We start from the raw sequence: 5,062 nt of genomic DNA, 5'->3' as shown, positions 1-5,062 counted from the left end.
TGTATATGTATATGCTTATACATATAATTTATTTTTAGGTTTGAAGGTGAGTTCCTTGGAATTTTTTCCTGAATTCAGTTTAAATTGATATGCGTAAGAAAAGTACTTCAAAGGCAATCAGCTTATTGTGTTACAGTGTTCTGAGAAGGATAAAATTACTTTGGCCTAAGGTGACAATAAAGTTTCCTTGATAAATGGGATAAGATTTCTAATTTTTTTCTTTTTTCACTTGGAGGTTGAAGGGACAATGATGAAATGTTGAGAAGTAATTGTTCTATAACTGTCCATGGAGTTGCTGTCATAGCCTAGAACCTCTTGCTATGGTGTCTTAAACTATTCTTTTTTTCTTTTTTATTCTTTTCTTTTTAAACATCATTATTTTCATAATTATGTTTCCTTATAGAAGGATCAGCATCTCCCTATCTCTCTCCCTTTCCATCTTTGTTCTGCAGCTGATGGATACTTAGGAAACCTCCTAGAAGCAGAAACAGCATGACATTATTTATTACACAACTGGATGATGAGAAATTCCCCTCTCCACTATGGAAACAAGATGGAAAAGAAGACAGTACAGTCAGCTTCTTTATATACTTGAAGTTAAAGGAATTATACAGTTGCATAAAATGAGCAGTTAGTGAGATATAAAAATATAAACTGTCTTCTGTTGTGCCACTTCATATGAATTCTATCACATCAAATCATAACAACACTGTGAAGGTATAATAGTCATTGTAGCAGCCAATATTTATCTAGTTGGAAAATAACTGATTAACTACTCTATGACCTTAGGACGTATATCTGTAGGAAGCTCTCTATATGTTAATTCAGTGTCTACAGAAAATGTGATTGGTAGGAGAATCAACTTTTTGTTTGTTTGTTTAAATGAGGCCTGCAGAACCAAGAAAGTTCCCCAAGTTATACAGCTAGAGTGACATTTTATGGATAAAATCCAAGTTCTTGTCATCCCAAACCTAGGCCTTTTCTCCAAAGGCCTATTTGTGAAATAGGAGAAATTGTTTTAACTCTTTCCCCTTAAACCCTCTCTGTCCATCTGGACTTTCATAGTATTCAATAATACCATTGGTTCTCAAGACACCTACATCTCTCCCCTCTCTTATAACCTCCCCAAAAGCTGTGTTTTTAATAATAAAATATTTAAAAGATCTAATTCACACTGTAATGAGAATGTTAAGAGTAGCTTAATGTGCTACTTTTTCAGATATATTACTTTTTTTTCCAAATTACCTTCTTTTTTGATGTTCATACTCATAAATTTCATCTTTCACATTTTGCTTATCCTCACCCTAAAAATGTAAACTCAATTACAACAGGTCCATTGCCTGTCTTATTCAATACGTCATTACCAGTGTAATGGTATGGAGTGAGTATGTGATAAATACTAATTAATGAATTGTTTGATATTGGTTATTTGTTTGAATGAATCCAATATTTTTTAAAGATTTTTTTGATGTGGACAATTTTTAAAGTCTTTACTAAATTTGTTACAATATTGCTTCTGTTTTATGTTTTGTATTTTTGGCCACAAGGCATGTGGGATCTTAGCTCCCCACCCTGGAATCAAACCCACACCACCTGCATTGGAAGGCGGAGTCGTAACCACTGGACAGCCAGGGAAGTCCCTAATATTTTTCTTTCTTTCTTTCTTTTTTTGGCTATCCATCTAAATTTGTGCTTTTGTTTTTGTTTTTGTTTTTGCAGTACGCGGGCCTCTCACTGCTGTGGCCTCTCCCGTTGCGGAGCACAGGCTCCGGACGTGCAGGCTCAGCGGCCATGGCTAACGGGCCTAGCCGCTCCGCGGCATGTGGGCTCCTCCTGGACTGGGGCATGAACCCGTGTCCCCTGCATCAGCAGGTGGACTCTCAACCACTGCACCAGCAGGGAAGCCCTATCCATCTAATTTTAATTATTCTGCTTAAAAGGTGGAATGAATTCCATAGCACAACTCTATTCCTAAGACCTGTCAGTATTATGAATAAAAGTCAACAAAAATTAACAACTGATTATCAATTTATTAAAAATGTTGATTTAAGCATCTGCAATGGTGACTTCAACCTCGATTCCTGGCTCAATACTGATGGAAGTGATCTGCTTGACGATCTCAGAAGGATGTGCAGGTCAATGCGTCGCTTGTGGATCTTCATCTGAAAATGATCCCAAGTCTTAGAATCTTTACCACAAGGAGTTTTCCTTGTAATTTCCTTGTAGTTATTCTCAGAGTTTTGGTAGGGATCTGAACCAGTCCTTTCACTTTGAGATTCTTTTCCTTCACACCAATGATCAGACCAGCACATACCCTCTCCAAAGACTTCATGTTGCGGCTGGTGAGGGTGATTCTAATCTGGTGAATCGCCACATGTGTCTCCACGGGATTCTTTCTGCTTTCTTTATTTTTTGTTTTATTTTATTATTTTGGAGTATAATTTTATTTTATTTTTTTGGAGTATAATTGCTTCCCTCTTGAGCTTCCTTCCCATCCCCCAATCCCACCCCTCTAGGTTGTCGAAAAACACCGAGCTAATCTCCCTGTGTTATGCGGCTGCTTCCCACTAGCTATCTATTTTACATTTGGTAGTGTATATTTCACTACTATACTCATTTCGTCCCAGGTTCCCCACTGTGTCTGCAAGTCCATTGTCTGTGTCTACATCTTTACTCCTGTCCTGCCATTAGGTTCATCAGTACCATTTTTTTTTTTTAGATTCCATATATATGCATTAACATATGGTATTTGTTTTTCTCTTTCTGACTTACTTCAGTCTGTATGACAGACTCTCGGTCCATCCACCTCACTACAAATAACTCAACTTTATTTCTTTTCATGGCTGAGTAATATTCCATTGTATATATGTGCCACATCTTCTTTATCCATTCATCTGTTGATGGACATTTAGGTTGCTTCCATGTCCTGGCTATTGTAAATAGTGCTGCAATGAATCTGATTTAAAAATGAGCAGAAGACCTAAATAGAAATTTCTCCAAAGATGACTTACAGATGGTCAAGAGGCACATGAAAAGATGCTCAACATCACTAATCATTAGAGAAATGCAAATCAAAACTACAATGAGGTATCACCTCACACCAGTCAGAATGGCCATCATCAAAAAATCTACAAACGATAAATGCTGGAGAGGGTGTGGAGAAAAGGGAACCCTCTTGCGCTGTTGGTGGGAATGTAAACTGATACAGCCACTATGGAGAACGGTATGGACTTTCCTTAAAAAATTAAAAATAGAACTACCATATGACCCAGCAATCCCACTACTGGGCATATACCGTGAGAAAACCATAATTCAAAAAGTGTCATGTGGCAAAATGTTCATTGCAGCTCTATTTACAATAGCCAGGACATGGAAGCAAGTGAAGTGTCCATCAACAGATGAATGGATAAAGAAGATATGGCACATATATACAATGGAATTTTACTCAGCCATAAAAAGGAACAAAACTGAATTATCTGTAGTGAGGTAGATGGACCTAGAGACTGTCATACAGACTGAAGTAAGTCAGAAAGAGAAAAACAAATACTGTATGCTGGCACATATATATGGAATCTTAAAAAAAAAGAAAAAAAAGGTCAGAAGAACCTGGGGCAAGAAGGGAATAAAGATGCAGACCTACTAGAGAAAGGACTTGAGGACACGGGGAGGGGGAAGTGTAAGCTGGGACAAAGTGAGAGAGTGGCATGGACATATATACACTACCAAATGTAAAATAGATAGCTAGGGGGAAGCAGCCACATAGCACAGGGAGATCAGCTCGTTGCTTTGTGACCACATAGAGGGGTGGGATATGGAGGGTGGGAGGGAGATGTAAGAGGGAGGAGATATAGGGATATATGTATATGTATAGCTGATTCACTTTGTTATACAACAGAAACTATCACACCATTGTAAAGCAATTTTACCCCAATAAAGATGTTAAAAAAAAAAAAACCTCTACAAACAATAAATGCTGGAGAGGGTGTGGAGAAAAGGGAACCCTCTTGCACTGTTGGTGGGAATGTAAATTGATACAGCCACTATGGAGAACAGTATGGAGGTTCCTTAAAAAACTAAAAATAGAACTACTATATAAGCCAGCAATCCCACCGCTGGGCACATACCTGAGAAAAACATAATTCAAAAAGAGACTTGTTCGGCTCTCTTTAAAAGCCATGGCTGTAGCACGTCTTCCTGACCGACTTGTTCCTCAGCAAAAGTGAAGAGCGGTGAGTCAGGAGCAGATGCGTGTGACCCAAGGCTCCTCTGCAGCGACGACAACATCTTCCTCAAAGAGCTTCTTTCATTTTTAATTATATTTTTAATCTTATATTTCCATGGCCCTTCCACTATTAGCTTTTACCTAATCACTAATCCTAAAGTGAGAGACTATCAAACTTCTGAGAGCAGTAAGTAAAAAATCACCTGTGTCCACATTACCAAGGTGACGAATTCACCTCTAATTCATAACACATGTGATTTATCTCCACAGCTTAGTTTCCTTATTTTTCCTATTCTTCCCATTTTATTTCTTATGTTCAACTCTTTTATGCATCTAACATTATTTTTATGTGCCATGTAAGATAAAGATCTTTTTTTTTAAATATTAGCTCATAATTTTTGTAAAATAATTTACTGAGGAAAACAGTGGGGTTTGAAAAGGCTAGTCTAGGCTTGATATAGAGATTTGAACATTGTGAGCATAGAGATATATTTTTTAAAGCTGACAGGTTGGATGTGATCTCCAGGAAAAGTGTTCTGAGTATGAAAGCATATACCCTTAAAATTTTTTTCTACTCAAATTTATTTATTCTTGGATGAATTTAAATAACTTTTTCTGAATTTTCATTCCATTTATTTGTATATTTATTCTTATGCATACATAAGAATGTGCAAGATTATAGATTATGCAGTTTCAATTTCCAAATATATTTCTTGATATCTTCTATTATTTATTTATCCTTATAAACTCAAAAATCAAGTACTCATGATATCTGCTTTGCCCCACAAAATGTCTTAGTAGCTTTTACCTATCAGCCTGTTCTTCATACTAAGCCAGGGT

The 5,062-nt window shown here is 36.8% G+C and overlaps 1 pseudogene across 1 annotated transcript; it reads right to left on the bottom strand.

Moving 5' to 3' along the window:
• Nucleotides 1–2,046: 2,046 nt before the first annotated feature.
• LOC308621786 (small ribosomal subunit protein uS10-like) lies at nt 2,047–4,284 on the bottom strand (annotated as a pseudogene). Its single transcript has 2 exons — nt 4,200–4,284; nt 2,047–2,403 (listed from the first exon to the last, which is right to left on the bottom strand). The product of its transcript is annotated as a small ribosomal subunit protein uS10-like (transcript).
• Between the last annotated feature and the right edge of the window lie 778 nt (nt 4,285–5,062).

The sequence above is a fragment of the Mesoplodon bidens genome (assembly GCF_964165515.1).
Source record: "Mesoplodon bidens genome assembly, chromosome: 8".
Classification (NCBI taxonomy): Eukaryota; Metazoa; Chordata; class Mammalia; order Artiodactyla; family Ziphiidae; genus Mesoplodon; species Mesoplodon bidens.
Note: the sequence above shows the minus strand (reverse complement) of the source record. Positions and strands in the feature narration are given on the sequence as shown.